Genomic DNA, 26,705 nt, shown 5'->3' on the forward strand with positions numbered 1-26,705 from the left:
AGCTGTTGTCTAATCCCTTCTGTTTTCAAAACACTCCCAGTTTTCTCTATAAGGGTACCCCAGATGATTGGCAGAACTACAGTAATAGGTAAGTTTTCTTTTCATTTGAAACTATGCAAAGTAGCCAGCTTCACCTTATAGCATTAAGTGTTTAAAGCATTTACATAGCATGAACAGGGTACACAATGGTAGAGTTGTTCTTTCATACCATTCTACTAAAGTAAACTTTCTTCCTGAGGTCTTCTTATTTTGTTTATTGATATTTTAATTGGATCTCATCTTCTCTACACCATCAAAATTTTGCTTTATATATTTTTTCTAAGTCTCAATAGTAGGGAAATTGAAAGGGAGTAGAGTAGAAGGTGTGGCTGGCTAATTCATAGAGAAAGTATTATTGGAGGCGAAGGTAAAAATGGGATACACATCGATAATAAAATGGTCTTTTCTAAAGATGTGGAGAAATAACCCAAGTATAAAAAGGCATTCTATATGGCTCCCCATAGAGAAAAGTTGTCCATGAAGGCCACTTAGCGCTTCTTTCCTAGTAGAAGACATCTTTGTTTAGCTCCCTGGCAACACAAGGTTTTGGTAATACACGAATAGAGCAGGAAATGTGATTTGGTAACTACATAGTGCCAAATTTTATCTAAAATTTTGCAGAGTGTCTTTAAGGATGTCCCCACTAATAAGTATGATGTAGGATAAGAAAGGAATACATAAGAGAATCCAAGTTTTCCTAGAGAAATAATTACAATTACAGTGCCTGTGCTTCAGTGGATGGCCATACTCCCATGTCCATATGAGCAGCACTGAATGGCACCAGTGGGTCACAGACATAAAGTTGGGAGGGAGGTATTGTGGCAGGGGGCTGCTGGGAGGAGTTGGAGGTAGCATGAGGGTGGATATGGTTAAAATACATGTTATACATAAGTTGTTCAAAGAATAACAAATATTGTATAAAAATAAATTTACCAAAATTATCAGGTACCCTGTAACTAGATATATTAAGTCTCCCTATGACCAAATACCTAAATGAAACAAGTAGTGGTGAAGAGATTTCTTTGGTGTACAGTTCAGAAGAGGTAATTCATCGGATGGGAAGTCATTACGACTAAAATGGAGTAGTTTATGGCTTTGGGAGCTTTCTGGGCAGCTTGCTCACATGATACCCACTCATAGTCAGAAATCTAAGGTCCAAGGGGCCTGGATGATAAACCTCAGGGCCTGACCTCTATAACCTATTTCCTTCACCTAGCCTCTACCTCCAAAAGGTTGTACAACGTCAACAAACAGGACCATCGTCTAGGTATCATATTCAAACCCATGAATTCTTCAGGGATATTTCTCATTAATACCATAATAGTAAATAACTTGTAATTCAGTTTATTGAAATAAACTAAAAAATGAACAATTATACACAATCGTAACATGAAAAATAAAAGACCCAAAGACATTATTGGGGTTCAAGCTTCAAGGTGAAGATCAGAGCAGCAACACAGCCAAGCCAGTAGATGTTACATCTACCAAGCTGAAATGGCAATCCTGTCTCCACAAATCCTCAGAGGCAAAAGGCTCTTAATTCCTGTCTCCTCTTCCTTATATTCCTTTATCTGCCAGCCATATCCTTCTGTCTCCACCTTTCTTGGGATTAAAGGCTCTGCTACTTTTTATGCTAGTGTAGGCCAGGGTGGCCTTGAACTCAGAGAGATTCATATGCCTGTCCCCTGAGTCATGGGATTAAAGGTGTGTGCCACCACTGCCTGAAATCTGTATCTTGTGGCTGGCTTTGCTATCTGAATCTTCAGGCAAGCTTTAATAAATCATAAATAATATATCACTACACACAATTTTTACGAGTGTGCCTGCTATAACCTTATATAATATAAAGTATGTATATTTGTTTGTATTTATATAAATACAACCTACTGAGTTGTATTATTTTGTTGTTTGAATACATATAGCTTCAGGGCTGAGAACTTTGTATTGGACAACCCATTATCAAAAGGAGATCATAACAGAAAACCACACCTGAACACAATGCAAAGATCAACGTATTGTGAGGAACTCCTTTCAAAACACCATAGTTAGGAAGACAAACGGGAGACAAATAATATGTTGTAACTGGAGTCTAATATCATAAACTATAATGTAATGGATATTATTAATGAGTTTCTGTCACAACAAAGATACATTTAAGAAAGTTTTAAAAACCAGGTTTTGATAATTCTCAATTAGTAATATTTTTGCCTTAAAAGACTTGAAATTTTGGCTGGGCGTTGGTGGCGCACGCCTTTAATCCAGCACTCGGGGAGGCAGAGGCAGGTGGATCTCTGTGAGTTCGAGGCCAGCCTGGTCTCCAGAGCGAGTGCCAGGACAGGTTCCAAAGCTACATAGAAAAACCCTGTCTGGAAAAACCAAAAATAAAAAACAGACTTGAAATTTTGAAGATGCTTATGAAGCACTTTTGCAAAACGAAAAGAAAAAAATCCTTTCAAAACAAGTTGTTTTAAAAAACAAATGCTGGGTGTTGGTGTCTCACACCTTTAATCCCAGCACTAGGGAGCAGAAGCAGGCTAATCTCTGTGAGTTTGAGACCAGCTAGGTTTACAACAGCTAGTGCCAGGACAGCCTCCAAAGCCACAGAGAAACCCTGTCTCAAAAACCCAAAATAAATAAATAAATAAATAAATAAATAAATAAATAAATATTGTTTAACCTCAGCAGTGTAGAAAAATCCCACCAAACCTGCTGTGGCTTGGCCACACTTGTGTTAAAAATTAAATTAAATTACATTAAATCTCTACCAGGCTTACTTGAATGGATTTTTTAGAAAACAGCAGTTTCTTGTTATGATATTTACATGCTGGATAAAATGCATTCTTATCATGAAAGGCAGACGTGATTGCCTGTACAAGAACTACACAAGATGGGCCTTTCCGTATTCCACCATGGATAGGGGAGGGGTTCACAAAGCCCCACCCTTCTCTGAAGAGCCATTAGCTATTAATAGCTACTGGAAAAGGAGAAGTCATTGTATTCAGTGCTATAGCCACTGGTAAGTTGCCCATGATCCAGTAAATAAACTCCCACCTGGGTTCATGCAAGTGACCATAATTGAACACAGAGTCTCTCTCTCTCTCTCTCTCTCTCTCTCTCTCTCTCTCTCTCTCTCTCTCTCTCTCTCTCTCTCTCTCTCACACACACACACACACACACACACACACACACACACACGCAGAGGGAGAAGACCAAAAAGAGTGGGAGGAGGATGAAGAGAAGAGAATGGAGAAATGCATATGTTCAAAATATCTTAAACACTTGCATGAAATTATCAACGAATAAGTACTGAATAGAAAAAGGATTTACTTGGCTGTTTCCAAAGTCTTAATCCTATCACCTGTCATTGACAATAATTCATCCTGTGGGGTTAGGAAGGTTGAAGTTGACTTGGGAAGAGTTAGGTTGAGAAGGAGTATGAATATAATTGAAGCACACTGTCTGATATTCTCAAATAATTAATAAATATTATATTTACATGATATTAATTAATTGTACTTCATAAATATGATCGTGCTTCAAATTATATTGGCTTATTTAAGAAGAAAAGAGTAAGTAGGTGACAGCCCAATTTTACATGGAGTAATAGTTTTCCAGTATTGTCCTTTTAACTGCAGTTGATCATTCTGATTAGTAAATGCCTTTGCTTTAAAAGGTTTCCCATGAATACTATCTTTCTAATTATATCAAGAATCACATAACAGCACGGATCCAAGTGGTTTTCCTTCCTTCAAAAAGTTAAACACTGAAATTTAAGTAGTAGAGGAACCAAAATTGTGATTTACTGTTTGTGTACTTGACAACCTATGCCTTTAATCCCTTTTAACTAGAATATTCAATCCAGGCTTTTTGGAATATACTAAATAACATGAATGAACTCTCATATTTGTGGAAACTTAGTTTCTGATTATATAATGGGGATTGATATCTGTATATGTTTTTATACAATAGAAAGAAAAATAACTTATAAAACTATTTTCAATTAAGGTAAGGAATTTCAAGCAAAAATCAAATGATTTTTTTCAATGGTTTGTTTTTTATTTTTTTATTACTTTTGGTTTTTTCCAGACAGGGCTTCTCTGTGTAGCCCTAGCAGTCCTGGAATAAGCTTTGTAGACCAGGCTGGTCTTGAACTCACAGAGACCTACCGGCCTCTGCCTTCCCAGTGCTAGGATTAAAGGCATGAGCTACCACTCAGCTGATTTCTTCAATTTTTAACATTGTTTCCTATGTGTCAGATCCTGTTCTGAGCAGTATACACAGATTACACATTTTTTTGTAAAAAGCATCTGCATTTCCCATTGAGGCAGATGCTACCATTATTTCCACTTTATAGAGGAGGGGACTAAAGTAGAAAATCTTATCAATTAGTAGAAAAACCACAAATTCTAGAGTTTGGACCAGGTTATGTTCTCTCTGAAATATATTAAACCCACAAGCCATTCTGCCCAATAGAATTTTCGAATTTGGTAGTGTTTGAAGGAAAAAAATGTTAGAAATGAGAAAAGGCAAGACATTTGTCCTTGTTACAACTTAAAAAATATTTTAATGCCTTACATCAATAAGTAACTCTTCCTCACCTATGTGTCAATTAGGTATTTGAATTACATTTAGTAACAATATCAGAATTCTTTCTTGCCCTCGAAGTATTTATGGTCTAGCAGAATAAGTTGCTATGTCTTACTCATATAAATAACTAATAATTTCAAGTTTTGATGATGCTGTGGGAGAACAGTAATTAATGATAGTTAAAACAATATGACAGAAATTTAAGGGAAAGTAGTTCCCATAGGTAGGTAGTTAGTAGCATGAATTTTCATGTTATATTTTGTCTAATTTGTTCATCTCAGATATATGGATTGATTGAACTCAATTAGTAACCTCACTTGAAGGCTTTCATGTGGCTATAGGAACATATTGTTGGAGTTAGAGTCAATTAAAAGCCCTATAGGCAGACAGTGATTCTTCAGTAGCATGATGGTTGATTAGATGGGTTTTGTCATGCTGGGAATCAAATGCAAGGTGTTGCACATGATAAACAAATATCCATCCCAAGTCTAGCACATCACCTTGATTGCTTTTCATAAGATATATTAGCTAATTTCATTCCATTGTGACCAAAATTGCCAACAGAAATAAGTTAATGGAGGAATTATTTATTCAGACTTACAGTATAAGACAGTCTTAGCCCATCGTGGTAGGAAAGGCATGGCAGTACTGATGGTGGTAGAAGGATGTGCAGGAATCTTGTCATATTACATCAGAACAAGTATAAGAGAGGTCAGAACCAGGAGCCAGGTTATAAGCAGCTAAGATCCCCTCCAGTGATCTACTTCTACTACCAAGGGCCCAGCATCTAATGGTTCTACAGCCTTCCAAGACAGCATTCCCAGGTACAGGACATGCACTCAAATCATGAGGCTGTTGGGAATATTCCAGATTCAAATCACAATGTATGACTAGCTTGGGTTTCGTTACAGCTACGGGGATTCAGGGGACTCTGACTTTTCCATGGTAGACGACTTCCTCCAGAATTTCAAGAGACCAAAACACTAGACTCAGAGTAAAAACGACACTAATCACAACTTTTTATTGGTCAGAAACAACTCAAAATGCCAGCCTAAATTCACCAAAAATCAACGTGGAAAACATAAGGATGTGAAAAGCATGATTCCTTGAGAAGTTAACTGTTGAGTGTTATCTGTCACAATTCACTGTCTCTGCTCTGTTAGCACAACTTCTACTGCATAGATGCTGAGTCTCCCAGATTCATACCTAATGAAAAGATTTTCTCTCTTATTTTGCTTCTCTACTTTTCTTCTTTCAAGGACATATTTTTCATTTTTTAAAAAATGGATGTGTATGTTTTGCCTACATGTATGTTCGTGCACCATCTGCAGTCAGTGCATGAGGAAGCCAGAAGAGGATGGTTGGATGGCCTGGGACTCGAGTTACAGATAGTTTGTGAGCCACTGTGTGAGTGCTGTGAATCAAACCTCCATCCTCTTGCGGAACAGGAAGCATTCAACAATGGAGCCATCACTCTAGCCCCCAAGGACACACTTGAAACTGGAGTCTTCTGATAGGTAGTGAGATGTACCACTTGCCCCTTCCAACCTGCTTGTTTGAAAAAAATGCTTTTTAATTTGTTTAATTCTCTTTTTTGGTTTTTTTGAGACAGGGTTTCTCTGTGTAGCTTTGGAGCCTATCCTGGCACTCGCTCTGGAGACCAGGCTGGCCTCGAACCAACAGAGATCCACCTGCCTCTGCCTCCCGAGTGCTGGGATTAAAGGCTTGTGCCACCAACGCCCGGCTAATTTGTTTAATTCTTATATTCTAATCTCTTTCCTATTCTATGTTTTTTATATTTTTCTCATCATTCTGCTCATTGATACTTTTTTCTCCCCTTCTCTTGGTATCAATTTTACAACAGTTTCCTGCTGCTTTTTTGGCCTCTAGCTTTCATAGTAGCATCATATCCATAAATGCATTGTGAGCTTTAAAATAAATGTAATTTAATTTTATGTGTATTGGTACTTCACCTGCAAGTATAGTTGGGCACCACTTGTGTGCTTGGTGCCAGCTGAAGCCAGAAAAGGAAGTTGGATCCCTCTGAGACTGGAATTAAAGATGGTTGTAACCATAGATATGTTGATAATCAAACTTGGGTTGTCTAGAACAGTGGCTCTCAACTTGTGGGTCTCAATCCCTTTGGGGTTTTGAATGGCCCTTTCACAGGGATTACCTAAGACCATCCTGCATATCAGATATTTACATTACCATTCACAACAGTAGAAAAATTAGAGTCATGAAGTAGCAATGAACATCATTTTATGGTTATGGGTCACCACATGAGGAACTGTGTTAAAGGGTTGCAGCATCAGGAAGGTTGGGAACCACTGCTTTAGAATAACAAAAATGTTAAAAACTGAGCTATCTCTTCATCCCCGAGTGCCTCATGACTTAAGAACAAGATAATAAAACAGAGTGAGTGGATTTTGCCAATTAGTGGCATGGGATATTTTGTAGGAAATTGGACAATTCATGAACAGTATTAAATGATCAATATCACACTCAATGGATACCCCATCCATCCATCCATCCATCCATCCGTCCATCCATCTCTTTAAAAATTATTTAACTATTTTATGTGTATGATACATGTAAGGCTACACACCACTTACATGCAGTGTTCAAAGAAGCCAGAAGAGGGCAGCATCGGATCCATTGAAACTGGAATTATAGTGAGCTCTTAGCTGCCCTTTGGGTGCTAGAAATTGAACCTGGATTTTCTGGAACAGAAGTCAGTGCTCTCAAATGCTGAGCCATCTCTCCAACCCAAGCATTTTTTCTTTATCTACTGAGTTTCTCTAAAGAAACTCTCAAAACTTCTGATTGGATGTGTAAGCTGAGTATAAATACAGACAAATAGTCATTACAGAAGAAAATAAACCATGAGAAATATTTCCTTAAGCTCTTAGCGAGCCCACCACAGAATATAACTGCAGAAGCTACAATGACTGTGACGTCACTAGGTGATAGGATCATATAGCACAACAGTCATATGTGCAGATAATTTGTCTAACATGACTGTATCCTCAAGAACAGGGATGTGGGTTAGAGGGTTCCTGCATGAGTTAGTGTTCTTCATAGAAATTCCTACAATTCAAAATGTGAGTACAAAAAGAAGTAATAAAAAGAAACAGTTCATATATTATAAAGATCATCATGTCCAAAGCTGCAGCAAGATTAAGAAGAGCTAATTGTTCACTTTGAATCCAAAGAGAGGCAAATAGAGGCCTAAGATATTTCATGATACATATGAAACCTGAAGGCAGTTTTCTAGAGAATTCCCTCTCATTCATGGAAGCCATTTTGTTGCTGTTGTTCAATTTAGGCCAATTATTAGTAGGCTCAACAAACATCAAAGAATTAGTGATTTTTGCTACCTATTTCCTGAAACAATGATTGTGCATGCTCTAATGGAAACCCAACTTCCATGTGCCAAGTTACCCTGAGATTAATATCTGGCTGATCTTCAGATCTTCAGTGGCTCTAATCAGTCCATTTGAGATGATACTTTTAAAGAATCAGTCAGCCAGCAATGTGTTCAGGTGGCTATATCACTACTACTTGTCATGATCAGACTGTAATAATGTGTGAGCTTTCAAGCGGCTTCCACCTTAGCAGATTCCTGATACTCATGAAATCTTTAGAAACAATAATGTTTCTATTTTACGTCATTAATTTTTGGAATAGATAGTTACAAATAACAAGCAAACTAAATAGAAATTATCAAAGAAATTATGCAAGAATATTTTAAAGACTAGGTCATCTGAAATTCTGGATTTAAAAGATCTGTACTCAATGCAATGAATGCAGAAAACATAAATATGTCAGGGAATATCATGCAGAAATTTTATTTTAGAGCATGGTATTGAAAGGACCATAGAAAATATATCACATTCATGTTGTGTCTCATGCATGTGCATACACACACACACACACACACACACATGCACACGCAAATGCGCGCGCACATACACCCCTCCACAGCAAATGAAAGTAGTGAAAGACATTTCAAGAACAAAAGTGGGACCTTGAAAGTAAATCTGTTTTTATTTTTTTAATTAGAAAGAAAATTATTTTACATGTCAATCCCAGATCCCTTTCCCTCCCCTTCTCCCCTGCCCACCTCCCAACTAACACCCTACCTATCCCATACCCTTTCTGCTCCTCAGGGAGGGTGAGGCCTTCCATAGGGGTTCTTCAAAGTCTGTCTTATTCTTTGGGATAGGGTCTAGGCCAACACCCTTGTGTCTAGGCTCAGGAAGTATCCCTCCATGTGGGATGGGCTCCTAAAGTCCATTCCTATGGTATCAATAAGTACTGATCTACTACAAGAGGCCCCATAGATTTCCAAGGTCTCCTCACTGACACCCACATTCAGGGGGGTCTTGATCAGTCCCATGGCGGTTTCTCAGGTATCAGTTTGGGGACCAAGAGCTCTCCCTTGTTCAGGTCAGCTGAAGGAACCAAATCTTTAAAATTATGATAAAATTTGACTTCAAGCCTAGAATTCTATAACAAGACAATTTATAAGTCAAGGACAATTAGAAAGTGTTTATGAAATCAGACTTGGAAACAGTCTTTCATCTGGATTTTCTGCAATGTCAGATTAAAACTGACTACCTGAGGAAGCAGTAGTGAAAAAGACTTGAGAATATAAACTATTTGAGTATTTCTAAGAAACTGAATTTACCACACGGGGGGAGGGCCTAGGCCGTATCCCAAAGGATATGACAGACTCTGAAGACACCTCCCCCCCGCCCATGGAAGGCCTCACCCTCCCTGGGGAGCAGATATGGTATGGGATAGGTAGGGTGCTAGTGGGCGGCAGGGGAGGAGGAGAGGGAGAGGGAACAAGGATTGACATGTAAAACAATCTTGTTTCTACTTTAAATAAAAAATTTAAAAAAGAAACTGAATTGACTTCACATTTAAAAGAATATTAGATGCAGATGTAAGTTTCAGCCTCCTAGTGAAACATGGGAGAGGACAGAGAAAACAGAGACTAGCAGAAAGTCATCTAGAGTAAGTCTAAGGGCAGTCACCTCATATTTATGATCACAGCAATTATACTGCCTTTTTATTATAAGAAAAATGCAGCATCCAGTTAACTTTTCTCATTGTGAGATAGCCATGTTACTCCCAACCATTGTTTGTGTGTGGGGAGGGGATTGTACACGTGCTATGAATTAAACTGGAAGAAGAATCTAAGAGAGCAATGGAAAGTTTCAGGTTGTATGTCTCTTTGACATTTTAGAATTCCAATGAGAAAAAGTTATACCACTCAAAAGGGAAGATAAATAATCTTATATAAACCCTCAAACAGTTAACATTGAAACAAATTCAAATTTTAATGGCTACATCTAATCAGACACAAACAAATAAGGAACCATTTGAACACAAATATAGTGAATATGAATAAATTCACTGGTCACATGAAGAATCAAATTATAAAAATAAAATACAAACACAATCCTTCACACATTACTTCAGGTGAATAATTACTAAAGTAGAGACGGATGGTCTCCACTGGCATAGTTTTTGATGGTTTTGTTTCATTTGTTTACTTTAAGTTCAACTTATGTGTATAAATACACAGGAGCTGTAACTGAATTTCAGTTTCCCCACCCCGAACACATCCAAATCAAGAAACACCATAATAAGCATCGCAAAAGCACCTTTTAGCCTCTCTTTTTGTCATTATCCACTCTCTGACTTAAACAACCTCACTCCCAACTTTTCACAGCACAGTTTAATTTTATCTAATTTTCAATTTCTAAATGCATATTATCATAATGCATTGCCACTTTGGTGTCTGAATTCTTTCATTTCACATCAAGTTTATGAGATTCAATCATATTTTTTCTGTGAAGTGGTAGTTTGGCCAGTATGTGTACATATAAAAGTCCGTTGTGTGAATGTACCTAATTTATTCATTAAATTGTTGATAGTATGGGTATTTTACAGCGTAGAGTCCTTATGAATAAAGCCTCTATGAATATTTTATGCATGTTTTTGGTGACCACAGGCATGCATTTCTGTTGAGTGTAGAGCTAGGAGTGGAATTGCTGGGGTGCAGGTCATGTATAAATCCTGCCAACTAATTTTCTAAAGAGGCTTGCCAATTTGCACATCCAGTAGCACAGCGTATGTTAGGCAAACCAAATTGAATTGCTATGTACTGAGTTAATAAACATAAAAATTCCAATGAAAAGTATTGTTCTAGGGAGAAAAACAAGTTATAACCAGATACTTCTATGTAAGTAACCCAAGACTCATTTTAACCCTATTATTCTTTTCTTACCTCTAATATAGAAGCTAGAAAGGATAGCAGTAACATTCACAGACTGATTTGTAGTTAGGGGAGCCATGTACTAAGTTCTGGACCACATGTTCTAGTAAGTCTGTGGCTACTCTTGTTATTTTATCAGGAATATGTTATTATGAAGACAACAGAAAGCATCTTGCATAAAGTACGCTCTTCTAACATCCTAAAAAAATACTCTTTACACATTTATATTGTCAGTATACAAATCAACCACTGACATTCCAAAGGAAATACAACAACAATAAACAACCAATAAATGTAACAAAAAAATAAAGGCCCAGAGACTGATATTGGGGTTCAAACTTCAAGCTGAAGATTAGAAAAGCAAAGTAGTGGGCCACTAGCTCTTGCCACTACATCAGGCTGAATGGGCTGTTTCTGCTGCCTTTCCTCAGCATGGCGGGAGTATCTGAGACTTCAATGTTTTCCTATCCTCAATGTGGCTGAAGAATGAATCCCTCCTATCTTCAATGTGGCTAGAGAATGAATGCTTCATACTGAGACCTTGCTCTTGGATTATATACCTCCCTAATGCTGGGATTAAAGGCCTGTGATCCCAGGTACTGAGATCATCTTTGTGTGAGCTGTTTCTCTTCAGAACTGGATCAATCTTGTGTAGACCTGGGTGGCCTTGGACTCACAAAGATCCATCTACCTCTTAATCCTGAGTCATAGGATTAAAGGTGTGTACCACCACCTCCTAGCTTCTGGCTGCTGGGAGTAAAGGTGTGTATCACCACTGTCTGCACTCTATAGTTTGAGGCTGACTTTGCTTTCTGAATCCTCAGGCAAGCTTTAATAACTCATAAATAATAAATCACCACAAATGAATGACATGTTTCTAGAAGATCTGTTTTGTTTTATGTTCTGGTAAATAGGATGACACTGAGAGAGAGGATGGGGAGGGAAGGTAGAGGGAGAGAGGCTTCCCATTGTAATTTGAGCTGGTTGGATGAGATATCCCACTATTCTCCACAAACTTCTTAATTTCCCTAAACAATTACAAGTACTTGGTGTTATCAACACTCTAAAAATAAAGTGAATCTAAAAAATCAACATTACGACATCATTTTCAAGCAAATAAACCTCACTATAAGAAACTTTCTAATTTGAATTCCATTGTTTTAAAATTTTTATTTCATGTTTGGATTTGATTTGATTGTATGAGTCATAAACATAAAAAGTTACTTTTATTTTAAAATTTTTAGCAATATTTTATTATTTTTACTTTATGTGCATTGGTGTTTTGCCTGAATATGTCTGTGTGATGGTGTCATGTCCCCTGGAACTGGAGTTACAGACCATTGTGAGTTGCCATGTGGGTACTGGGAATCGAACCCAGATCCTCTGGAAAAGCAGCCAGTGCTCTCAACCATTGAGCCATCTCTCTAGTCCCTTACCACATGCATGTATGGTGGTATATATGAGGTCAAAATGGCAGCAGATCCCATGGAACTGTAGTTACAGACAATTGTCAGCTGCCATGTGGATGCTGGGAACCCAATCCACATCCTCTACAAGAGCAGCAAGTGCTCTTAACCATTGAACCATCTCTTGAGTCCCTGTTTTTTAATATTTAAACTTATTAATCATAAACAATTTATTTTAAAACTAAGGGCCTATAAAATTCTTTTGTACTGTTTTTTAAAACATGGGCTATTTAAGAAATTACAGGATTAAACAATTTCTAACATATTTTAATTAATTAAATTACTATTTTGATATAAATATGTGGTACCCACATATAAATTATAAATAATATAGAAAAGTTCTGTACATGCTTTATTTGCTGACTGGCCTTTACATATATCCAAGTTCTAATTCCTGGAACTTAGCAATATTGCCTTATGTGGTAAAAAAAACTTTGATAAACATGGTTCACTAGAGGAAAATGATATTATCTTGTAATACCTTCGCACGTCTAGATACAAAATCGTCCTTATGCGAAGGAAGCAGAGGAAAACAAGACTAGAAAAAAATCAAGGTGAAAGATAATGGAAACTGATTGGATGATGTATTTTGATGCGGAGGAATGTCATACTAGCTGAGGAATACAGATGGCCAGTAGGAGCCAAAAAGAAAAGAGACAGGGATCCGGGTGTAGCTTAGTAGAAGAGTGATTGTCTAGCATGTTAGGAGTTTCAGTGTTCCATCCCCAGCACATAATTCTTCACAAACCTGGCAAAAAAAATCACATTCTGCACTCAGAACCTTCATAAAGAAGCAAAATTGTACTGACACCTTGGTGTACCTTGATAAGGCTTTTTAAAAAAAATCTATTTTTATTTACCTTTATGTGCATTATGTGTAATTCCCCTAGAACTGGAATTACAGACAGTTGTGAGCTGCCATGTAGGTGCTGGGAATTGAACCCTGGGTCTTCTGGAAGAGCAGCCAGTGCTCTTAACCACTGGCCACCTTTTTTTTTCTTTTTTAAATTTCATTTTAGAAGCACTCAAATTTACATATCCATCCCCCCATTCCTTTGCCCTCCCATCCTCCCCACCAACCACCCCTCAACCCACTCCCTACCTCCAACCCAGAGATAGTGAGGCCCTCCACGGCAACTATCAAAGTCTGTCATACCATTCAGGGGAGGGCCCAGGACCTCCTTCCTGTATCTGGGCTGCAATAGTATCCCTCCATAGGGAATGGGCTCCCAAAGTCCATTTGTGCTCTAGGGATAAAGACTGGCTCCACTGTTAGAGGTCCCATAGACTGTCTTGGCCTCCTAGCTGGCATTCACATTCAGAGGGCTTGGTTCAATCCAATGCTACTTCCCCAGCTTTATGACTAGGGTCTCCATGCTCTCACTAGGTCAGGTCAACTGTTTCTTCAGGTCTCTCCAGCACCGTCTTGGCTCCTTTGCTCATTCCTCCTCCCTCTCCACAACTGGATTCTAGGAGTATGGTTCAGTGTTTAGCTGTGGGTGCCTGTTTCTGCTACAAACAGCTACTGGATGAAGGCTCTAGAAATGGGGAAGGGCATCAATGGCATCCTCTCTTCCACTGCCTAGATTCTTAGTTGGGGTCATCCCTGTGGATCCCCTAACATTTCCCATGTGCCAGACCTCTCTGCATACCTGTACTGTCTCCCTCTATCAAGGCATTGCATGCTCCCTCGAAGAAGGGAAGTGGGACAAGAACCCATGAGCAAATTGGGAGGAAGGATGTGGGAAGGAGAGAAGGGAAGAAGGGGAGGGGGAGGAGAACAAGACCACTGGCCATCTTTCTGGCCCCCTTGATAAGGCTTTTTTTTTTCTGGACTTCTGAATTCTAGGATTATAAAGAGAACTAATGATTATTTTAAGCAACTAAATACTTGCCATTTTGTCTCAGAAGCAACATAAAAGTAAAGGTACTCAGCTTTTCTCTATGACAACATCTTGGAAAGATCCAATACAGTGTAATGACTATATTTACATTGATGAATTCAAACAATAAAATATTTCCATCATTGGATAGATCCCTCATTATATTAGTGACTGTTGTGAAGCTGCAGCAGAAATACCAAGAGAACAACTTAGTGGAGTAATTATTTATTTTGGCTGGCAGTCCCAGAGGATTCAGTCAATAGATTTTTGACCCTGTTGTGGTTTGAATATGAATGGCCCCCACAGGCTCATATGTTTCAATGCTTAGTCACAGGGGGTAGATTCTTTGAAAGGATTAGAAGGATTAGGAGTTGTGGCCCTGTTGGAAGAAATGTGTCACAGGAGTGGGGCTTTGATGTTTCCCAAGCTCCTGCCAGACTCAGTCTGTCTCTTACTTCTTACAGATCAGGGTGTAGCTGTCTGCTACCGCCCCAGTGCACTGTGCATCACCATACTCTTGCCATGTTCAACACCATGATGATAATGGACTAACCTCTGAAACTGAAAGCAAGTTCCCAATTCAATGCTTTCTTTCTTGACTTTCCTTGATCATGCTGTCTCTTCCCAACAATAGAACAATGACTAAGACAGACCTATGTTTATGAATAGCACATCATGGAGGTGTGTGGCAGAGGAATGCTCTTTTCGTTACTGCATACAAGAAAAAAAAAGATAAATGCATGTGATAGTGCCAAGGTTGAGATACTGCCTTCAAGAGCATGTTCCTAGTGATGTAATTTTTGGAAATAACAGAAAAGGCCCACCCAGAGGTATGATTCCTATTAATCTTTGAGGTATCTCTCAATCCAATAAAGACAACAAACAAGTTTATCTTAATATCACACTCATATTGTTCTTCTGTAGTTGTACCCACTCCCCTTTTAATTGCATATCCTCTTTAAGCTTTGACTAGCAGTACTGTTACCCCTTCTCTATAACATTGTCGTGTGAAGAATGTTACATAAATAAAATTACATAGTAAGCAGAAATTTTGAGTCTTTATCAAAAAATATATCACCATAATCCAAACTGTTGCCTGAATTAGTAATTCATGTTTTTTATCGCTAAATAGTATTTCATAGTAACAACTTTTCCAGGGAAGAAAATCTGGGTTGCTTCCAGGTTTGTTCTGTTCTTCGTAAAGCTTTTATGAAAACATGTACTTAGCTTAGAGTGTAAGTTGATTTTACCTTAACTAATCTATTAAGTATGTAGTGATCCATCTGTAGTTTTGTATTTCCCTTCTAATAATGAGTACTACTTCATTTCATTTTTACCACCTGAACATGAGTTTTAGTGAAAGTCTCTGTGTCTTTTGCCCATTTTCAATTAAATTGGATATTTGAAGTTTTTGTTTATTTTGAATTTTTTTCACATTTTACAGAATTCAATCGAGAGAAAATATGATGGTTTTGTTTTTTCAAATAATATTTTAAACTTAAGCCAGGTGTGTTGGTGCACGCCTTTAATCCCAGCACTTTGCAGACAGAGGCAGGTGGATCTCTGTGAGTTCCAAGCCTGCCTGGTCTACAGAGTGATTTCCAGGACAGCCAGGGCTACACAGAGAAACCCCGTCTCACAAAACCAAAATAAAAATCTTTAAACATTTAATACATTTATACAGTGTATTCTGATCATATCCACCTGCCATTAAATTATTTCAACTCTCCTGAGTGTCCCCTATCCTGTCACCTTCACAACTGTATGTCCTCAGATTTGTTATTAATAACCCCATGAGTTCAATTAGTACTGCCCATATGTGCATGGGTGTGGGGCCATTGACTAGGGCATGGATAAGATGTTCTATACAATTTCCCACAAATGTTTTAATTTTATATTTATTTATGGCTACATGAAATTCTATCATGAGCCTGGGCATTTTCTTTACTTATTTGTCTGTTGATTGACATTTATGCTGACTCTATATACTAGCTATTGTGATAGTGTAACAATAAACATGTATATGCAAGCATCTCTGGGGGATGCTGCCTTAGAATCCTTTGAATACATACAAGGGATGCAATAGCTGGATCATATCATTTCATGGTTCTATTTTAAAGTGTTTCAGGAACCTCAGCTTACTCCCATACAGGCTGTACAAGTTTACATTTCCACCAATAGTGAATAAGGAAAGATTGTCTTCTTGTAGTTTAACATTTTAGAGATATGCATTTATTCTGTGAGCCTACTTTGAATAGATTTGCACTAAGCACTTAATTAATTATTGTAATAATTTATTAAGTAAGTTCTCTTTGTTCACTGGGCATTAATGAAACATTTGTCCCAAATCAACTGAATGTAAAGGCACAAGGTTATGTATAAGCTTTCTACCTTCCTTATTCCAATTAGTCTGTTTTCTGGCAACTTTTCACTCTTTTTTTAATCTTTTAGGGAAATAGGTGGTATTTAGAAAGGGCCTCACTCTGTAGTTTAGATATCCTATTTTATCACAGTCCTCCTGAACCACCACATACTGTAATTACAGGTGCATCCCACCACACTGGGGAATATGTTTGCTTTTGTGCCAGCACTTTTACATTTTGGTTTCCAGCCCCACTTCCCATTTGATACAATGGGGATTACTGTGTTAATCAGGTTACATTTAAATTCATTGCTCTCAAGCTTGAGTGTCGGGATTATAGGGCACGTGAGAGGATACCTGGCTGATTACTACACCTTTAAGTTAGTATTTATAGTCATGTGGTGTATCAATCTTTCTTCTTGCTCAAGATTACATTTACTTTTGTTTTGTAGCTATATATATATATATATATATATTAGAATTATTTTCAATCACCATAAAATGGTATTTGGTTTTTAATAATGATTATATTGAATCTGTAGATCCTCGAGGAAGTAATAACAATGTTTTAACAATACTAATTCTAATAGAAGAATGTGTGATGTTGACAGGCATAGGATTGCATGCTTTTAATCCCAGGACTAGGAGGCAGAGGGAGCTGGATCTCTGAGTTCAAGGCCAACCTGGTCTACAGAGTCAGTCCCAGGACAGCCAGGGTTATACAGAGAAACCCTGTCTCAAAATAAATAAATTTGGGACTGCAGAGATGGCTCAGTGGTTAAGAACACTTGATGCTCTTCCAGAGGACCCATGTTCAATTCTTAGCACCCACTTGGCTGTTCACAACTGTCCGTAACTCAAGTTCCAGTGGAACTAACACCATCACACAGACATACATGCACCAATGCACATAAAAAGAATGAGAGACATCTTTCCATTTATGTGTTAGCTATAATTTTTTATCAATATAGTATTTAGTATATAGATCTATATTTTTCTTTGTTTACTTTTACTTCTAAATATTTTATTTTCTTTGTTTTTAAGATTTATTTATTATGTATACAGTGTTCTTCCTGTATGTATGACTGCAGGCCAGAAGAGGGCACCAGATCTCATTACAGATGGTTGTGAGCCCACCATGTGGTTGGTGGGAATTGAACCCGGGTCCACTGCAAGAGCACCACATATTCTTAAACACTGAGCCATCTCTTCAGTATTTTTTTAAATGATCTTGTTGTTGTCCTTCTTCTTCTTCTTCTTCTTCTTCTTCTTCTTCTTCTTCTTCTTCTTCTTCTTCTTCTTCTTCTTCTTCTGCTTCCTCTTCCTCTTCCTCCTCCTTCATTCCCCCCATCTCCTCAGGTCTCACAGTTCTCTCTTGATTACTATTTTCCTTGGATAACTGTTTTCATTCTGTCACACTAACTTCCTGTGTATATTTAAAGCTAAAGCAAGTCACTTGTAGGGAGCTTATTGTTTGATCTTGTTTTTAATCCAGGCAATCTTTTGATTAGAGATTTTTTTGTTTGCTTGCTTTTCAAGACAGGGTTTCTCTGTGTACTTTTGGCTGTGCTGGTTCTCACCCTGTAGACCAGGCTGGCATGGAATTCAAAGAGATCCACATGCCTCTGGCTCCCAAGTGCTGGGGTTAAAGGTGTGTGCCACCACCACTGAGCTTGATTACAAAGGTTTCTCTGTGTAGCTTTGGAGCCTATCCTGGCACTCACTCTAGAGAACAAGCTGGCCTCAAACTCTCACAGAGATCCGCCTGCCTCTGCCTCCCAAGTGCTGGGATTAAAGGCGTGTGCCACCAACACCTGGCTATTCCCATTTTGTTAAAAATGTATTGGCTGCTTCATAGTTCTTTTACTTATCTCTATAGTTTTTCTGTCTTTATGAGTTGTATGTTTGTACTGATATGTGTTGGTTCAGTGTTCTTTAACTTTTATCATTTTTGTTTCTACTAGAAATTTTAAGAAACTGGAATCTACTATCAGATACAGGTCAGCAAACCTGTTCAGGTAGCAAACACTGATGCATCTTTGAAAAGTTCATCAGTATTACTCCCTGTCTGCACCCTAGTAATGCTGAAGTTAAGACTCAGGACAATTTGGTATCTACTGTGGTTCAGAGGAAAGCTGGAGAACTTGCTACAGAAGTGCATGGATGCAGAGGCAGGGTTTTTGTTGTTGTTTGTTTGTTGTCGTTTTGTTTTGCTACAGGTTCTTTCACTATGTAGCCCTTGCTGACCTGCAACTCTGTAGACCAGGTTGGCTTCAAGCTCCCAGAGTTCCATCCGCCTCTGCTTCCTGAGCAATGGGATTAAAGGCATGCAACACCACGCTCGGCTTGTTGCAGAGGCTGAAGTGAACATTTCTCCTAGCAGTTTTTGTTTTGTTTTATGTATACAGGGTAAAGTCCCATGCTTTCAGTACAGGAGCTGGAGAAAACTCAATATACTTCAATGATCTTGCTGAAGGACAAAGGCCAAGGAAGTTGGTTCAGGGGTTCAGATACTCAAGTCCACATCTCAATTCTTGTGCTATAAAGAAATTGAGATTATGGGTAAATGGGTGGGAGTTAAGTTTATAAAGATACTTTTGGGTCAATTTTTGAGACTCATGTCCACAGAGTGGTAAATCTGTTTTTGTGTCATTCTTCCTGCATCTCTTAGCAAATTGTTTTATTTGTGAGCTTAGAGTCAGACAAGGATATGCCCCAGCCCTTCTGGGAATAGACTAGTTCTGGATTTGAACCTGCAGGCAATGAGTGTCTCTACTAACTCCATGTTGATCTGCATTCCCCAAACAACCCCTTAGGTCTTGAGCTTCATTGGGATTTCACAACTTCCTACTTGAATTCCAAGACTCTACAAAGAGACTTGTCTGTGAGTGGATACAGAATTGGTACTGTGGGAGCTACACAGAGGCAGCTTCCTATTTTGACATTTTGCTAACATCCTTCATTTAATGTCTTTTATCAGAAATTTGTAATTTTTAGAATTTAGAACCCATATGCTTCTTTAGATTAGTATCTAGTTTTTTACTAGATATTAAGGGAAGTGAATATAAGCAATATTGTCATAAGTTTTAATTTCATATGTCAATATGCTTGTGGATAATATACATCAACTGCTTTAAAAATCATATAAAGTCCACTCACTGTAATATATACTGCGATGTCAGGAATATATTCATCATATAGCGCACCTATGCAGCTATTACATTATTCTGTTTTATTATATCATCTACTTGAATATTTCCTAAATCTCTATGCAGGGAAAATGGAAAAGAAATGAAAACTTCATAAGATAGAAGCTAACAGAATTAAATATTCTAAAATAGTTTTACCTCTTTACAACTAATTATGCATACAACACATTTGGTTAAATGTGCATAAAGAAAAATCAATGTTCTATTTATGTTCAGCAACTAATTTTCAAATATTTTCAGTAATTTGTTTGACAAGGCATAATTATGGGTGGGTTTGTTTGTTTTCACTGATGGGTAAGTTTGAAATTAATATCTTTTATTGACAGTTATTTTTGAAGTATCCAAACAGTAGGGGAAAATTGACTACATATATTAAAACAGCAAAAAGTCACTAAATTCTTTATGCTTACATATTTATTCTATGTGTGGATTTTCATTCATGGGTTATGGCATCTTATTTTAAACAGCTTTGAGGAATAAAATGAGTATGAGAATACACAGCACAAAGGTATTTAAAGTTTCATGAATTCTGGAATAAATTCACTTGATTACATTTTAAATGTGGAGGTGCTCTTAGCACTGAGAGAAAAGAGGGAGGCATTTAGAGCAATACACTTATTTACAGGTGAGAAGACTGACATCCTCTGAGATCATTTAGAATATTTACGATGCTATATCTCTTCAGCGGCAAAATTGAGCACTTTAGCCCATAGGATCTTAGTCCCAGTCCACCTTCTCACAGTTAACCACAATTGTAATGAATAAATGATCAAGCAAGTTTTCAAACCAATCTTAAGGTAATCCATCTAAACTATAATTTCCCACACAATTAGATGCATCCCATAGTCCATTTGATTCAGTAACTGGACAGATAGACTTGAGTGGTCATCCTGAAATTTAATATACTCATAGAACAAACGTATTAGGTCTTAATTTATCATCCACCACATATTTTAAGGAAATTAAACTTTTGGAGACATTAATTTTCTGCCTTCAATATGAAATGAAGAAATGAAGCAATTTTTTCACTAATTCAGAGGAAAAGCATTTATTTGAAATGACTAAACTGTGGCAAACATTGCTCCAAATTCTAAATGGTCAGTTGCTATAGTGCTCTGCCTTCATGTCACATACCCAGGTCTTCACACTGTTGAGTATTATCTGTTTCAATAATAAAATAATGTATATTCTCCTATCAGCAAATTGTATATTTGCCCTGTACCTGCCTACTGAGTTTGAAATTTGGGTTATAGATTTATTATTTATCCATAAAGACATTTCGCAGATGTGCTTAGTAATTTTTAATTAGTTATCATGCTGGGTAGCCACTGTGACATGATGCTTTATGAAGATGAGGAAATGATTTCAGCACTGAAAAAAAATCCATTAACCAAACAAATTTAAACAGAACTTTCATGCTTGAAAGAAGAGAAAATTGATCCTTGAATTTGAAGTAACATGTTATTTGAGAACTCTGTGGTTTTACTGATTTTAATAGCTTTATGGAGAAGGAAATTAAAGTTTTCCAGCCTTACAAGTCTTCAAAAATAATGAAGGTAGTTTGATGAAAATAAATACAGTGTTTATAGAATCCCAAGGACATTTTACTGAGTGTTTAAAGTGCCTCAGGATCTTTGCCATATAAACTTTCTCAGTGTTCCCAGAGAATACGTGATTGGTAGCATTTGACTACTGTTTCGCATCATCTGGGATTAGGGAAAACACAAGGGTACTTCTTACCTTTGTTTTACATTTTATTTCGTTTGCTTTCTTTTATACTATAGCTTTAATTATGTAAAAACATGTGAATTACTTAAAACTTTGCTTTTTATAAGTGTTGCCTTAAGTGATGTTTAGGGGAGGAAATAAACAACGATTAAGGAAATAACTATTAGTACACACACACACACACACACACACACACCATTCTCAAGGTCTCCATTGCCACAAGTGCCAAAAATCCTCAGAGAGATATGAAGTCTACAATACTTCACCTACTCATTTTTATATAAGTGATCTGAAGCTCACTGAGCTTAGGAGACTTGTCTAACATAGCAGAAATAATAAATTTCCGAGTACAGAGTAGAATCCAGTGTTTTCAGCACTAAATGGAGCATTCTTGAACTGCCACTCAGTGTTCTCCTAATGGTTCTTACTGTTTGTTCAATCAGCTACAGATAGGCTTTGAGTAAAGTGTGTACGGACACATTTCAATTATCCCCCATATGGCTAAATCCGTGGCAATTTGTTTTTAATCCTAGACCACCTGCATGGGCAAGAAAAAAAGGAACAGAATACACTTAATAATTTCAAGGCTGGTAAGCCAGGTGGGAAAGGAAATAACAAAATTCATGCAGTGTCTTAGGAATATGATTTGGGAAAAGGTCAGTCTAAAAGAGAAACTGCAAGCAAGGCACATGAGAATAAAATTGGTTTCACAGTCAGAGTAAGGAGGGAGCTACAGGTGACTTGATGACAAGAGGAATGGAATGCTATGGAATGCTCTGTGTGCTCTATGGGACTTGTTCCATGAAAGCATGCTGTTACTGGCTTACAGTCAATTAGAAGTTAGAAGTAAAGCTTAATTATGGTTGCTATGTTTGTTTCCAAGCAGAATTATATTATGATTAGGCAAGCAGAATTGCTACAAAAGAAATTGTAGGCTAACTCTCCCAATTCCCAGCTTCAGTGAGCAAATTAAATTGAACATACAAGCTATTCTAAAACTTCAAGCAGGATTCTTTGTCTAAACATATTTTTAGGCATCATTTCTCTACTATGCTCATAGAATAAAGCATTTTGATATTTCCAAAAAGAAACAAAATTAGTGTAGTAAATAATCATGAATCCATTTATTAATTCAAGGAACATTAGCTTTTACGTGCCAGCGAAATTGTAAGTGCAGGTACACATTGATATAAATGATAATATAAAAAAAAGCTAACTCAAAGTGACATGAAAACAGTCTTTTCCTTTTAATCCAACCAAGTTTATTTCTATCCCATTTCTGTTCCTTATTATTTGAATGGCATTGGAGAAGTCATTTAATCACTCTAAATCATAGGTCTAACAACTGTATAACGAGAACTAATCGTTTAGCACTATTGTGAGAACTAAATTACACAAAGCATGAAAAGTATCCACCATCATGCTTCACACACTATGGGAAAAAGACTGACAACAAAAATTCCATCAGAAATGATTTGGGGCTTCCTAGTTGACCACTGAGATACACGTTTCTTTGTTCTTCTCTCTCCATGGGACTGCAAATGGCCATACATTTCCTACCACGGCGGACCATTTTCCTTCACTATATAGCCCCGAATAAACCCAGGCTCCTTTACACTACTTCTTGTTAGATATTTGGTCACAGTGATGGGAAAGGTAGCTAATACAAAATATTGCTTCTAAAAAGCACAGCTATTGCTATGACAAACCTGACCGTGTGCTTTGCAGACCTTTGGAACTAATTCATGAGAAGAATGTAGAAGAATTTGGAACTGAAAGCTAAAGAAATCCCAGAATGCTGTAAGCAGAGTTTTGATTGGAGAATCTAGTAGAAGTGCAGAAAAATACAATGTTGAGAGAAGTATGGACAGTGAGAGTCTGGCACATCAAGTTCCCAGAGAGAAAAAAGGACTCTTTCAGAAACTGAGCTAAGGGTCATTTATCTCATATTTAGGCAAAACATCTGGATTATTCCACTCATGTCCTGAAACTCTGAGTGAGATTGAGTTTAAAAGTAATGAGCAAATCGTTTGGAAAGAGGATATTTTAAGACAATGCACCATGCAGACAAAGTTATTTTCAGACAATGTAGCATAGCTTTGTTTATTCATTCTGCGATGTTTATGGTGAGAATTCAAATAAAAAAGCTAAGCAGTAATAAATGTGTGGTTTGTCAAGGGAAGGAACATGAACAAGGTAAAACCATGGGCATGGAGGAAAGGCTGGCACACCTGGAAATGACTATAATTACTAAAGACATCAGGATCATTGGCAAGACAAACCTGCAGGTCAGAGTGGTCCAAGGCTTGAATCCCAATACTCAGGAAGCAGAGGCAGACAAATCTCTGTGAGTTCCATGGCAGACACAGTTGTCCCTGTCACAAGACAAAGGTGGAGTTGGAGGGAGAGACCTTGCACTCTACACCCTGACAACAGAAGTTACATCTTGAGAGAAAAACTCTCATTTATTGTGGGATCTAGGGATACAAAATTATGGATTCATTTTGAAAGGAAAATCCCTAAGAAAACAGAGCCTCCAGGGCACTCTGCCACATAAGGGAATATTTTACAAGGTTGGGCTGTGAAAGCACACAAAAGCTGCTCCAGATGTCATCCATAGAAGTCTCGCTGCATATTGAAATGGCAGAACTTGGTGCCTTCCGTGTAGTGCTGAGTTTGCAAGCATGTAGGACGAAAGGGTCATGAGGACAGAGACTTTCACTGAGGCCTGAGAAAGCCACTGAGGTCAGTTGACATTGGGCAGGATCTAATTCCCATCCTGGAGTTTCTGAGCCATCTGTGCATGGAGTTGTGAAGGTAAAGGGCTAAGCTTCAGTGGACAAATCAAGGCACTGGAGGTGGCTGAACTAACAAGTCTTTATCAAGAAAAGCTGCAAGCACTGAGTGGAACTGGCCCAAAAGAGGCCATAGTTGTCCCAGGCAACAGGGTTTGCATGGTAGGGCTACAACCCAAACCTGTTGAAGTCTAGATGTTATTACAGAACCCCGATTCTAGGCAAGGAGCTGCATGATATGCTATTTGTCCCGGTAATTCTCAATAGTGCTTTGATTTGTTGTTACTTTGTTCAAGTTTCATCTTTTTTTTTAGAAGAAAACTTGTTACCCTGGGCCATTGTATAGGAGAATTATATCACCTGGCTTTTGAAAAATAAAATAAAACATTGCAGGAGTCTCAGAAAAATACTTTGGACTTTTTGTTGTTTTGTTTTCTGAGACAAGGTTTCTCTATATAACAGTCCTGGCTATTCTGGAACTTGCTCTGTAGACAAGGCTGGTCTCAAACTCAGAGAGTCACCTGCCTGTCTCCAGAGTACAGGGATTAAAGGCATGTGTCACCACCGCCGGTGACTTTGGACTTTTTTTTTCAATTTTTTATTTACATTAAAAACAATGTTATTTTACATACCAATCCCAGTTTCCCCACCTTCCTGTCCTCCCACTCCCCCCACCATCCCTCCATCCCACCCCCACCCACTCCTCAGAGAGGGTGAGGCCTCCCGTAGGGGATCATCAAAGTCTGTCACATCATTTGGGGCAGGACCAAGGCCCTCCTCCTTGCATCTAGGCTGAGAGAGTATCCTTCCATAGGGAATGAGCTCCAAAACACCAGTTCATGCACTAGGGATAAATACTGGTTCCACTGCCAGGGGCACCATAGACTGTCCAAGCTCCCCCTACAACTGACACCCATGTTCAGGGGCCTCGTTTGGTCTTATGCATGTTCCCCATCTGTCAATCTGGAGTCCATGAGCTCCCATTTGCTCAGGTCAGCTGTTTCTGTGGGTTTCCCCAATATGTTCTTGACCCCTTTGGTCATCACTCCACCCTCCCTCTCTATAATTGGACTCCAGGAGTTCAGCTCAGTGATAAGCTGTGAATCTGTGCTTAGAATGGATAAAGAAAATGTGGTACATTTACACAATGGAGTACTACTCAGTGGTACAAAACAATGACATCTTGAAATTTGCAGGCAAATGGATGGAACTAGAAGAAACCATCCTGAGTGAGGTAACCCAGACACAGAGAGACAAACATGGTATGTACTCATGTATAAGTGGATATTAGACATAGAGCAAAGGATAACCAGCCTACAATCAACAACCCCAGAGAAGCTAGGAAACAAGGAGGACCCTAAGAGAGACATACATGGACCTTCCCCCCGACCCAGAGAAGGGGAAAGGGACAAGATCTCCTAAGTAAATTGGGATCATGGGGGGAGGGGAGAGAGAGGTAAGAGGGAGAGGAGGGAGAGAAGGGAAAGTGGAGGAGAACATGGGGGATCAGGAAGGTCGAGTCTTGCAAGGTATCTCTTGCAAGGAAAGGGATACCTTGATAGAGTGCGCTATTATTTGACTTAACAAGAAACCCGGCACTAGGGAAATTCCCAGGAATCCACAAGGATGATCCCAATTAAGAAGCTAGGCAATAGTGGAGAGGCTACCTTAAATGCCCTTCCTCTATAATGAGGTTGATGACTACCTTAATTGCCATCACACAGACTTTGGACTTCTAAACACTGTTGAAACAGTAAGATTATTGGGGGTTTTGAAGTTGGACTGAATGCATTTTTCCTTATGAGATGACCATGGGGTGTCAGAGACATAATGTTATTGTATGAATATAAAGGATCCCGCATAGGTCCATGCATTTGAATATTTGCCCTAGAATGCTGATTTCGAAGCTTGTGGAGCCTTTAGGAAGTGAGGCCTTGTTGAAATAAGTGGCTTATCCCGGAAAACATGTCTCAAGGTGCACAGCTTAGCTCTGCTTCTGTTCCTTCCTCTGCTTTTTAGTTACTGAGATGTGAACAAGCCACTTGATGCTCCCACCACCAAGGAGTCACCTGCTGGCCTGCCTTCCCTTACACCATGAGATGGAATGAATCTTACTCCAGTTCTGTTGCTTTTTATTTGTTATTTGTTCACAGTGATGATTAAAGGAATTAACTACACCCAGAAATTCATCAACTAGGCCCCCAGCATTCCATATGAAATAAGGATTCTTTATGAGTAGTGGCATATATCTGTTTCAGTGCCCCAGGTTACAAATGAAGATTCTGATAGTTTTAGCTTTGTCTTTCTTGCTTAGGTAGTCTTAAAACAGAAGCAATTACTAATT

At 38.2% G+C, this 26,705-nt stretch overlaps 1 long non-coding RNA gene across 1 annotated transcript in view; it reads right to left on the reverse strand.

The window, feature by feature from the left end:
• The window catches only part of LOC103163044, a 154,845-nt gene that overhangs the window by 12,750 nt on the left and 115,390 nt on the right, over positions 1-26,705 (reverse strand). The window contains exon 3 of the long non-coding RNA XR_004771520.1: positions 23,849-23,941. This is a non-coding gene — a long non-coding RNA (uncharacterized LOC103163044). The remainder of the gene's footprint in view (positions 1-23,848; positions 23,942-26,705) is intronic.

The sequence above is a fragment of the Cricetulus griseus genome, chromosome X (genome assembly GCF_003668045.3).
Source record: "Cricetulus griseus strain 17A/GY chromosome X, alternate assembly CriGri-PICRH-1.0, whole genome shotgun sequence".
Lineage (NCBI taxonomy): Eukaryota > Metazoa > Chordata > Mammalia > Rodentia > Cricetidae > Cricetulus > Cricetulus griseus.